General features: G+C 41.8%; 1 protein-coding gene across 4 annotated transcripts in view; it reads right to left on the bottom strand.

Annotated features, from left to right (window-relative positions):
- Positions 1 to 13001, bottom strand: part of MBOAT1 (membrane bound glycerophospholipid O-acyltransferase 1) — a 104510-nt gene that overhangs the window by 62172 nt on the left and 29337 nt on the right. The window lies entirely within an intron of this gene.

The raw sequence follows: 13001 nt of genomic DNA, 5'->3' as shown, positions 1-13001 counted from the left end.
AATGGGCATTATAAAGTACTATACTAAAACGAAAAACATTTGCTAGAATAAAAAGTAGAATATAAAACTGTATGTGTATTTATAAATATGTTAAAAAACAATAGTGGCATATGGGAAAAGCAAAGATGTGTGAAATTGAAAATAGCTATTTTATCAGGATGATGGGAATCTAGGCAAATTTTTTGTATTTTTTTTTTACCATCTGTCATTGTAAACTCCATGTGGAATTTCCCCCCCACACACAAAATCAAGGTACTCTAAGAAACTCATCAAAATCCATATTTAATTCTGCTTACTCTGTCCTCACAGCTGCACTTATTAGCACCTACTATAAAGGTTAGGGAGGAGTTAGGCATGCATGGAAGAAGCCAACCTGTAAAAAGTTTCATCAGAGAGAAAAAGCAGCGCAATGTCAAGAATAACAATGAGAATGGCCAAAGAGAATGAAAACATATACTGTGATGCTCTTAGATAAATCCTTCACGTGTAAAAGAAACGTGTGTAAAGTCTTGTCTTTTCTACTGACCCGCTCCCTCCAAAGCATCAAAGAAAGCTGTGCTTTCATCTGTGACCTCCAACAGTACGCGCTCCACAATTCCAGTATTGTGTGGGCCCTTCTGCAGAGGAAACAGCAGAGCACAGCTGTTCTGATCAGACTCTGAAGCGCCAGCAAGACCGACATAACTCAGATTCAGCAAGAGCTCAATTTCCACAGCTCTTGCAAAATTTCAAAGTAACTGCAAGGAAATAAAACACATGTCCGAGGATTAAGAAGTACAAATTGGTAGTTACTAAACAGTCATGGGGATGTAAAGTACAGCCCAGGGAACACAGTCAACAACACTGTAATAACTGTGTAGGGTGCCAGGTGGGTACTGGAAATATTGGGGGATCACTTTGTAAAGTACATAATTGGCTAACCACTATACCATATGCCTGAAACTAATATAAACTAATATTGAATTCAACTGTAATTAAAAAATAAAATCTTAAAAATAAAAGCCTATTCCAATCCCCAAAAAAACAAAACAAGAAACCCCACATGCCCAAGGGTTTGGCTTCCTACGTCACCAAAGTACCATCAGACCGTGCTGCAATTCTCTAATGTAGGTCTTAAGTCTTTCTGCCTTCGTGCACTGCAGAAAGGTATTATCTGGGGATTTCTACTCTATGGCCTTCCTATTCGTCCAACGAAAAAATGAACTTTGCCAGGAGCAAAAAGCATTGCCTTCCTCCTAATGAAGAAATACAAGCAGTCTATTTATAACAGAGAGCAAACATTAATAGCCCAAAATGATTTCCTCTACTACAGTGATTTACCAGTGGCTCACCCCGGAGGTGCAGGCAACGGTCCAGGCCTGGAGTGCTTTCCTCAGCAACACTGCCTTATATGCACCCAGACAAAACCCGTCTAATTAAACAATTCCTTATTTAAAGGCGAGCCATTCCTCCTCCACCAACAGAACTCTTTTGCACTGCCCCCTACAAAGAAATGTGGCTGGGGAAGAGCACAAAAAATGCTACTCCTTTCTGTACCATGAAACAAAAGGTGTTTGTGCCAGACTCTTTAGCTACTTTGTATTTTCAAAGAGATCCTTGTTATACTTTCATTCCAAACTCTTTGGAATGTCAGCAAGAAATGCTTTAAATCTGTAAGGAGCCCATTTTTTCCCAAGCTGGTAGACAAGCAAATACTACTTAAGATCGATAATCAGTGTGTGTAATCTATAGCCAAACTCCTAATTGATATTTCACATCATAACAATAACTGCATTCACTGAGTGCCCACCATGTGCCATGCAGACGAAACTGCATAAACGACTCAATTTAAACCTTACGACAACTTCATGAAACAACTTACTCCCCCTTTACACACCAGGAAAACGAACACAAAACTGTTACGTAGAGAAAGCACAAAATGAACAAATAAGACAACAACAACTCAGACTCGACAGGATGTGGTTACCAGAGACATGGGGGGTGGGGGGAGTAAAGGCTAAAGGGGGTCAAATAAATGGTGACAGAAGGAGATTTGACCTTGGGTGGTGAACACACAATGTAACATTCAGATGATATGTCACGGAATTGTACACCTAAAACCTATATAATTTTATTAATTGGTCACTCCAATAAATTTAATTAAAATTTTTTTTAAAAAACAGGTAACTACAGTGCTGAATTCATAAAGCTAGTCAGCTGGGGTTTAAAACCTGGCCTAAGTTCTCACTCATTATATTGTAATGCTTCCCCTCAAACCCCTAACATTCTCCCCAGAAATACTACCTTCAAGGAGAATTTAGAAGCTGCCTATATGAATTTATTTATTGTCTCACAATTCTGGAGGCTGCCTGCCTGAATTCAAGGTGCCAACAGGGTTGGTTTCTTTTGAGGCCCCTCTCCTTGGCTTGTACACAGCCGTCTTCTCCCTGTGTCTTCAGATGGCCTCCCCTTTGTACATGGCTGTGTTCAAATTTCCTCTCTTTATAAAGACACAAGTCATACTGGATTAGGGCCCACTCTAATGGCCTCATTTTAACTTAATTACCTCTTTAAAGAGACTATCTCCAAATAGTCATATTCTGAGGTACTGAGGATTAGGACTTCAGCATATGAATTTGGGGGAAATACAATTCAGCCCACAACATTGCCCAATAAAAATCCACTACTCAAAGGCATGAAATGAAAATGCTCTTCATTTCCTTGCTCCTATGGATGGAAAGTAAGCAAGCCCCAAACCAAAGGCTGTGAGGGAAGCTGACTCTTAGCATAAGGTGGAGCCTCTTACTTGCCCACTATAAACAGCCCCTGAGAGGGTCCCCCCACTTCTGCCCCTGCCTCCCTGCTCCAGCCAAAAGTTCCTTAACCTATAAGGGGTTTGCCAATGCTGAGAAAGTTCATCATTCCTTAGCCTCTGTCTCAAACACACAAGTTTTAAGTAATAACAATCAGCATTCATTGAACATGTACATTTATTAAGCTCAACAAATGTTGGCTATTTTTCTAAATGATTCACATCGATTATCTCATTTAATCTTCCCAACACCCTCGATGTCCCCCTGAAAGAACAGAGACAGACTGAATGGCCCTACAACACTCAGTTCTCCGGCGCTCCGTGAACTGCACGGAGAGGCTTAGTCATGGCCTGTGACTGCCTCCCAAGGTCTGTCTTGTGCAGGGGGAGACTTGAGCTCAACTGCTGGGCTCAAAGTCCTTTCCAACTGTTCTTCTTTGAGGCTTGCACCAACTTCCTAGAGTTTGACAAGTCACATAACAAGCCTCCTTCCGCCAGCTCAAAATAGGTTATCCAGTCCCTCTGGAATGAGATAATGCCTCTCAATTCTGAGAAAAGAATCCTATGTACTTGGTTTGAGCTTAAATTGTACTGGAGGGTATGTGGCTTACCTTATTCTGTAATATCATGTCATGCATTAGTTATGATTTAGAATCAAAACCCTTTTAACAACTGATTCCAATGGATATAATGGGGGGAATGTTTATGCTGTCCCTTAGCCATGAACAAAAACAATCTTGAAATATGTAGTATTGGAAGTATGATATCTTTTAAGGATCTGCCCCCAGATTGTCTCCTCCCACTCCCATAAATCACATCCTTATAATCCTTGTCCCAGTAGGCAGGGAATACTGAATAGAATTCACGACTATTCAAGGAGTCCTGAAAAACCTTGTCCCTAAACAAGCCATCACCACCTCCTATGAAGACACAATGTCCCCATTAATTAATTCCATTATTAGCCAGTCAAACTGTTTAATAAAAACAACAGCAGCAGCAGCTAGCATTTAGGGTGTTCACCTGCATCCCAGGCACTGCTCTAAGTCCTCTTGCCTACATAACCCCTTTAATATTCACAACTATTTGAGGCTCTTTGAAGCATCCATTTTATAAATGAGTAAATTAAGCCACACAAAGGTTAAGAAAATTTCCCCATAATCACACACCTAGTAAGTGGAAACACTGGAATTTAAACTCAGGGAGTCTGAGGTTCCAGAGTCCATCTGCTTAGCTACTACGCATGTGTCAATCAATTCGGCCTTCTCAGGTAACTTCAACCTCTCACTTTCCAGACAAGGAAAAGGGAGCACAGAGACTGTCAATGACCCAACTGGCTCACACAGCCACTGAGCGCCAGGCTTGGGACTAGAACTCCTAAGGATGTCCCGCCTTTTGGCATCTCTGGAACATACTGGAAGAAGAAGAGTTGTCTTGGGCCACACATTAAATACATGGCAACATGTAATCACAAAAAAACTCATACTATTTTAAGTAAATTTACAATTTTGTGTTGGGCGGCATTCACAGCCATCCTAGGCTGCATGTAACCCATGCGCCACAGGTCGGACACCCCTGCAAGGTGTCTTGATTCTGGTCCATCCAGCACACCTTCCCGCAACTCCCCCACCAACTCTGGGCATGGGATGGAAGTAAAACAGGGAGTGGGCAGTCAGGCCCATCTGGAAATAAGGTCTGCCTGAGCAGTGAACCCTGGGCTGCCAAAGAGAAAGAAGGGCACACTGGTACAGGAAACGCCACTGAACAAGGGAGCGCAATGTTTGGGGGTAACTTCATAATCTTGACCAGGGTCTGGGTTTGTCACCTTACAGAGATGGAGGTCACTGCCAGCAGCAAGTGTGTGTGTGTGTGTGTGTGTGTGTGTGTAAAGTTTTTCATGTAACCCAAGTCCACTCAGGTAGGCCTGAAGCCACCCTCTCTCAGTCTGGTTCCACAGTGGAAAGTAACCTCAGCTAAGAGTCTCCCACCACTTACAAGGGTATGTGGGAGAATGATAACATTTCCTCCACAAGACCGTAATGGGCACTAAATGACTGTGAAAGTGCTTTGTAAACTTCGGAGTCCCCCGAGTACAGCAGGACCTTCAACAGCATCATTTTGTCCCAGTCGTGTCATGGTTACACAGGAACTTCACTCTTACTATGCACATTAGCCTACGGTAAAACTGGTTTTGTTATAAAACTGGCTGTGTTGCTGAAAGTCACAGAACCCACCAATGACATTAAGTGCGGACATGCTGTGCTAGGTTAGCTGCACACTGCCAGCCAGCTAACCAGTGGCCATGCTGCCCACTCAATGCAGCGCCGCCCACTAGTTGGCAGTCGTGCAGGACCTGCTAAGGCAGTGAACACTAGAATCAACCAGGGAACTATAAAAAAAATTAAAAATAAAAAGGGCTGATCGTGGGGCTCCCCTCCGCTTTGGAGGGAAGTTAGGAGGAGACCAGGCATCTTTTTTTTCCCCATAGTCCCCGAGAGATTCTAATCACAGCCACGGCTGAGATCACAGCTTCAACTTCACACGCTGCTAACTGGGAGGGAAAAGGCAGTTTGATGAGCATATTTAAAAGATTATTGAATCAGGCATAAAACAGATAAGAAAATCATGGACTATTAGCAATTATCTGACCCAAGCCCCTGATTTTGTGGGTAAGGAGAACGACTCCATAGAGGGAAGTCATGAGGAGACGATGGCCGGAGTCTCCCAACTCCAGACACATGCACTTCCACCTTATACATGAATGGGTTCAAGACTTCACTCCCACAGCAGACTATCACGTCTTTGTCGAGTCTTTTTTGATATGCACACTTACTGACCGACTGCACTTTGTCTCCCTGACATTCACCCCATCACACCTGCTTTGTGAACTGAGAAGAGCCATGGAAAAGGTTTAGCACACTGCATCCCTCGCTTCTCACAGAAGGTTTTAAACTGAACAGGGACACCAGCTGACTCACACAGAACAGGAAAAAGTCACACAAGCTAATCAAACTATTATTCTATATTCCCAGGACTGACTAAAACAGATTAAAAACAGTTCCAGGTCCTTCTTCCTACCATCTAGTAAAGCTATACCTAAATGGAGTCAATCAAAAAGAGCCACTGAGGTTTTATTCATTTTTTTCACCTAATTTCTTCTTTATTACAAAACTAATAAATGCTCATTTTAACAAACTGAACAATAGAGAGAGGTGCAGTGAGAAAAAGGAAATAGCGTCCCCATCCCAACTTCTAAACATACCACCTACCATTTTCTTGGCACACAAAAAAAAGTTTTGATACTTTTGACCATGTTTATAAAAATATGCCCATACATATTGGTTTCTCCTTTTGTTTAACATGATCATGGTATAAAAGTTATTCTGCAACTTGATTTTTCACTTAGAAAATATAATAGACATCTTTTTGTGTTTATTCATACTTAGCTCATTTACGAGGTCTGTTGGAAAAAGCCCATTCATTGTTAATATAATAAAATGGTTTGCATGACATCAATATAACCTGGCAGCTAAGGAGAGTGGACTGGAATGCACATGAGTGAACAATGACAACTTCACTGTACTAGTCAGTGGGGGCGGTAGACTCCGTTGAATGAGCATGTGTGCTGTTTGAGCTTTGCATTCAAAATGAGTGAGCAAGTAGAGCAACGAATTTGCATCAAATTTTGCATTAAGTTTGAACATTCCTCTGCAGAAACTATTTGGATGATTCAGAAGGCCACAGCTATGGACAACTGGTGATTGACAGCTTCATCACAACAATGCGCCCGCTCATATCACATCTCATGCACAGTTTTTTAGTGAAACATCAAATCACGCAGGTGCCTCAGCCCCCCTATAGCCCAGATTTGGTGCCCTGCAGCTTCTGACTTTTCCCTAAACTAAAATCACCTTTGAAAGAGAAGAGGTTTCAGACCATTGATGAGATTCAGGAAAATACAATGGAGCAGCTGATGGCAATTGGGAGAACCGTGTGAGGTACCAAAGTGCCTATCATGAACGGGACTGTGGCATCATTGTCCTATGTACAGTATTTCTTGTATCTTGTTCAGTAAATGTCTCTATTTTTCATATTACATGACTACATATCTTCTTGACACACCTCATATACTTTTAAACCTGCACAATATTCCATAACATGGGAGGGACATACTCTCTACTTCTTAGATTTCCATAAATGTCAAATAAATTCTACCCCATTCCCTAGGGGGGAAAAATATTAAAAAAAGAATTTCCTACCAAAGGTACAATGAGCTCCTATACAGTCAAAGACCTGTCCTAAATGTAAAAATACAATTAGCCATCTTCTCTCACAAGTGAGATCTGAGTTTATGACTGTACTTTAAAGAGGCCACAAATACTACTAAATTTGTTTTTATTTTACTCGTTTTAAAACTGTTAGGCATACATATTTGAAATTAAAGAATTAATCAAGAAATAAAGCCCAACCAGCATGGAACATAACTCAATTATACTATAGTGTCATCTTCCTTATAAAAAAATAACTACACACACTCTGTTTGGTTGTTCCATATCACTAAGGAGGCAGTAAATATAAATATCATCTGTGTTTTCCCAATGGGCAAAATGGAGAGGTTAAATAAGGTTATTTAGTGGGAGAGAGGGAAAACAGACTCCCAAGTCGCCGCTTTCCCCAACAACCTATGCTGCCTCCTAAACAAGAAACTCAACGAACAGGCTCTTTCCTGGAGGACTTACGTAAAACCGCTACACCCCAAAGAAAGAGCCCTCCAGACACGTACACTTCCCTACCAGCAATAATTCTGCTGCTATTTAAGATGCAACTATGAGTGAGGTCTTTGGGGACAATGGAAAATGCAGAACCAGGGCTATATTTTCTTACACAATACCCCAGGGTGTGACCAATTATCTCAGAGTGAGTTACGAAATTGTCAAGTCTCAAAACAGAATTAATTTTAATTCAGTTCAAGTTAAGAATAAGACACAACACCCTTTAGCTTTTATAAAACGGAGATGTTGTGGAGCCAGGTGATGTGACGACTCCATCAGTGGAGACATCTGAGGGGGTGGTGCTGTATTCCGGGGACCACCAAACTAGGAATGAATATATGGGCTTCTTCCTGCTCCGTAGGAACCAAGCTATTTTCAGCCCTCATTATGTAATCGCCTTCTCCAAAATATATGTTTGTCATAATAAAAGGGAAACTCTGATGTGGACCAAGAGTCCAAGTCACTGCATCCCTGAGTAATAAAAACCTTAGCCTACTCAAGAGCAACTAGACAATGGTTTTCAAAGGCAGGAAACAAACTGCCAACTACAGGTTTAAAAAAATTTCAAGTAGTAAGCAAGCTTTTCTTTGGTGTCTATTCATTCTCCCACCTAAAAGATTCATAGGAGAAAGGGCAGGGGGCAGGATCTGTTCTTCAAAAATTTAATTCCAAAGAATGCCTAAAATCATACTCCATTTGTTAACCTTTCCACTGTGCCATAAACCACAACATAAACCCAACACTCCACAACTGCTCTGTCCAAGTCACCAGCCAGCTCCTTGTTTGCTGAAGGCAACGAACCACTTGCAGTCTTTGCTTGCCATGAGCTCTTGGCAACATAACACTGTGCATCTTTCTCCACTCTTTCCTCCTGACTCTGACACCACGTTTTCTTGGTTGTCTTTCCCTTTCTGATCAGTCCTTGGCCCTCCCCTTTGAGAGCTGCTCCCTTGCTGCCTGCCCCGGCCAGCTTCTCTTCTCTTGCCATGTTATGTGCCAAGGGCTCATAACTAGTAGCGGTTTTACTTCTCTTACTCCTGTGCCTCCAAATACCAGCTTGTGACTTCCAAAGCTTTTGCTCCAGCCCAGATGTCTCTCCTGAATTCCCAGGCATACACCCTCAGGCTTACTGGAATCCTCATTTGTATAAACCACAGACACCTAAACTTCATTATGTCCATAACCAAGCTCGTCATCTTCCTCCTCATCTATTCCTCTCTTATCTAAGTGTGGGGCCCTTCAACAACCCAACCGTTCAGGTCCCAAACTAGAAGTGCATCTCTGATTTACACCCGCCTAGACAGAGTCAATCAATTTATTAATGTTATCTCCTAGGTCTATCTTAAATCCATTTGCTTCCCTCTCTGCATCTACCATAATTCAGGCCACCATTCATTTCACCTGAACAACTTCAAGGGCATTTAATTAATCTCCCTGCCTGTGACCTTGCCCAACCCTCTCCCTCACCTCCCCCCCAGTCCTCATCTCAGCTCAGAAGTCACCTCCTCCAGGAAGCCTTCCCTTCTGCTGCTCCCACAGCATTCTCAGCTTCTGTGATCACAGCTCTTCTCACACTCTTGTAATGATCTCATTACCTGGGCAAATAGTTCCAAAAAAGCAGAGGCCATGTCTATATTTTTCATCAATATATCCCTAGTGCCTGCTATATACTTGGACCTCAGTATTGGAATCAATGAACGACGAATGAATGAATGAATGGTATGTTCAGGAGCAAGGGAGGTTGGTCAGCATGTTAGGGGAATAAGAAAAGATAAACAAAGAAAAGGCAGGGCAACGATCAGGTACCAGAGGGCACTGAAGATCATGCTTACTCTCTATTCTGTAAGGACTACAGTTCAGGCTTTTGCTGTGCATTCAGAAAGTATTTACCGAAGGGCTGATGTGCAAGAATGGACCATTTTGATTTCATCAAAAGTGTTTTTCTTTGAGTTGCAAGCGTCACATTTTTTAATTATCAAAGTTATTTCATGTATACCTATTTAGGAATAATTAATACAAACCAAACCTGATGATCTCTTTCAAATGTAATCCTTACTCCCAAAGTCAAGGAAGAACAGAATAGTTAATCCCGTTATTCCAACCCCAGCAGCATCTCTGACAGCAGAAAAACCTGTTACATTCAGGAAAACAGAAGAGAAGAGAACAAATATGCTGTAGTATAAAGTGCTACGAAAAACAGATTTCCAGCGCTCGCTCAATTTTCTATAAAATCGAAGGAGGTGCACTGCCCTATTCTCTCAGCTCTTGCTCTTAATACCAAACAGAACGTACAGTTGTCCTTTCGCCTTTCCAAACTGTAGTTAGCAAATGCCCCAGGTGCCTAAGTTTTTGTTCCAAGAAAAGGAAATTCCCAGGAGAACTACAATGAAAAGTCCTACAAACACATAAATGTAAAGTATGGACACGCATGTTTAACCTTGACATGGATCTAGAGATCATCACCATTACGTTTAGTAAACATTTCAACATGACAGGATGCATAAAAGCGTAAGGAGAAAAGGCAAAAACGCAGAAACGCATGAACGTGGTTTAGCTTCCCTGGATGGGCTCGAAGAAGAAAAGGCAAGTTCTCACCCATGTCACACAAAATGGGGATTCTGTGGTCTCTGAGTAATAGATACTGCTATTTTCTAGACCTCTTCTCCCACAAAAGAAAAACTTCTGAAACTTAATCTAAGACTCCAATCTTAACATTTACAAAGCAGGATTAAGCAATTAAAACATTTTTAAAAGATACCACAATTTAATGGAAACATTTCATCAGAAATGACTGATGACTCATTTTGGAAAATATCTAAGATAGAGGCAAAATACGTTTGGCTGTTTGTGAATTGGAAGACACCAGAGAGATTTAAAATTTTGTGTGACTTAGTGCGAGAGAGACCAGAAATCAGACAACTGTTGAAATCTGAGTTCTACATGCAGAGTGAGGCAGTGCCAGTAAGTATTAGGAATCCTGGGTTCAAAGTGCAGAAAAAGGATAAAGACAAAAACATTGGGGAAGGTACATAGGAATGGAAAAGGCGAAAAGGACTTAGTGTCCATTGCTTCTTACAAGAACTAGAATAAACCTCAGATGAGGTCTCAGAACGCACAGCACAGCAGAAATGACAAAAACTTGACAAAGTCTAATTATTTTTCCCATAGAATGTGAGGGTCCCATGAACAAAACCCCAGGGGCTGATTACTCTCTGATCCGTGACATCTAGCATGGCGCCTGGCACACAGTAAGTACTTAGTCTCTGCAGGATGAATGCATGGGAAAAGGCATAAGGTAGAAAGCTAAAGAAACCCGGAGAGAAAACGGAAGACTAAGATGGTGACAAGGGATACTGGCGTCTACAACTGGGGGCTCCGAAGAATGACTCCAGCTGGTTCCTCTGTCTTCTTTCTTGACAGCAGGCCACAAGCCAATCACAGTCAGGCTCTACTGACGAGAAGGCTGCTTTTCTGTGTTCTCTAGAGTTGAAAAGTGAAGGCAAATCTAACCTGATGTTCTCACCACTCTATCTTCCTCTTCTTAGTGGCCAAGGGACCAGTCCTACACAAATCCAGTGTGGACCAGGCCGAGGGGCAGCAGCTCCCTCTCCACCCTGCAGGCCAAGCTCCACAGACTACCTGGCTGCCCCAAAAGGCCTTGGCCAGTCACTTCCTGGGGCCTCTGGACTCAAAGGAAAAATAGAACCAATAATAGTAACTATCAGGTCTTCTGCAGAGGTTTGCATGTTTTATGTAAAATAAAATGTTTTGAAGGAACCTTAAAAATGATAGTGCACTAACTAATCAAATCTGTGATGGTTCTAATCGCAATTCTTGTGGTGCACTCCAGACTCATCCTGGCCCAAGGAAAACGTACACGGACAATGAACACAGGTGTCAGTGGGCCCTCTGCTCACCTTCCAGGTGGTGGGGCTGCACTGGCTTTTCTCTCAGAGTTAAAACTCAGCCTCATGATACAGTTAATTCTTTCGTGCTCTGTGGGGAGAAACAGACATCTAAGAGGGGAAAAAAAGATCAGGTGCCCAGATTACCAGCCGATAGCAGGGTGTGCAGCAAGGCCGCACCACGGGACTCCAGGAGGTCAGTCCTGGAGACACACACAGGAAAATCCGCATGTCTGTGCTCAACTGCCCTGGGGCTAAGGGACAGGGTGGGGGCCCAAGAAAGCAGCTGCCTCTCTCTTTCAAGTAGCTTCAGGAAGTCAAGTTTCAGAAAACAGTTCCACTCACAGGATCTGCATCGAGTAAAAATGCTACCAAATAACCAATCACAGAGAGGAATTTTCAAAGCAAAATCTAAATTACTACTTTTTTAATTCTTTTATTTTCTATTTTCATGTCTGATATTTTGAGTACAATCCAGAAGATAGGCAGTGACACCCATGAGAGCCAAATTAGTTCACCCTGGACATATCACTTAATGAGAGAGTCAAGAAACAAGAATTGAGAGCAAAGCCACTGTACTGACAGGCTCAGAAGGCAGAATGAAGACTTCTGGGGGGCAAGCTGCTGAAACAGAGAAGCATCAAAACACAGTCCCTCCCTCAAAGCCCTCGAAAAAAATTTAATGAAAATAATATAGCCAGAAAGGCCCAAGGAGAGAAATTATCTTTAACTCAGACACAGCTTTTTCTTAAGTGGAGATTTTTAAGCTTAGGTTCTTAAGAGAAATTTCTATTTCTCTCTAAAGGGAAATTTAAGAAACTGCTCTGACCACTTGAAAAAGACATATACAATTGCAACACATAGCAGGTAGCCCAACAGCATCACAAGGGTTGTCTGCAAAGAGCTGTTTAGAGCCTGATGGTGAGGGCGCGTTTTGGGGTTCATCTGATTGAAAATTAATACTGCGAGGTGTCCTGGTGAAAGGCACAAAATCTGGAGTCTGCGCATATTCAAATCTCGGACCCGCCCACTACTCGCCTTCTTCATCTGTAAGATAGACAACAGCCCTACCCCTTAGGGCTATGGTTGTGAGGTTTTATCAAATATGTGTAAAGTATTAATATTTAAAATAGTACCAGCAAAGGACTAATTATTTATCATTATTAAAAATTATTTTTTACTTCAGAAATAGTTCATTTTTTTAAAGGTGAAGCTGTACAAGTGCCAAAATTAGAGCCAGAGGAAATTATGTCATTTACTACCAGTTTTTACTTCACTTCAAAGGTAGTAAGTGGTCTAATCTCAAAATTACTAATTCGAAAGATGGGTAGAACTCAACAGTTTACAAAGCTATTTCATACATATTAAAACACTAAAATTCTGTAACAGTCTAACCTCCCACCTAGAATTACCTGCTCCAGTCACTACCCAGAGAAAAGCACTAGAAAAGACCGCAATTGCTGGTCTTTCAACAATAAAAAAATAGGCTGGTGCTTAGTCACCCTCACCAGTGAGTTGACCTTTAATCTTCAGGAA

Source organism: Desmodus rotundus, chromosome 3, assembly GCF_022682495.2.
Source record: "Desmodus rotundus isolate HL8 chromosome 3, HLdesRot8A.1, whole genome shotgun sequence".
Classification (NCBI taxonomy): Eukaryota; Metazoa; Chordata; class Mammalia; order Chiroptera; family Phyllostomidae; genus Desmodus; species Desmodus rotundus.
The sequence above is the reverse complement of the archived record's forward strand: the minus strand, read 5'-3'. Positions and strand labels throughout refer to the sequence as shown.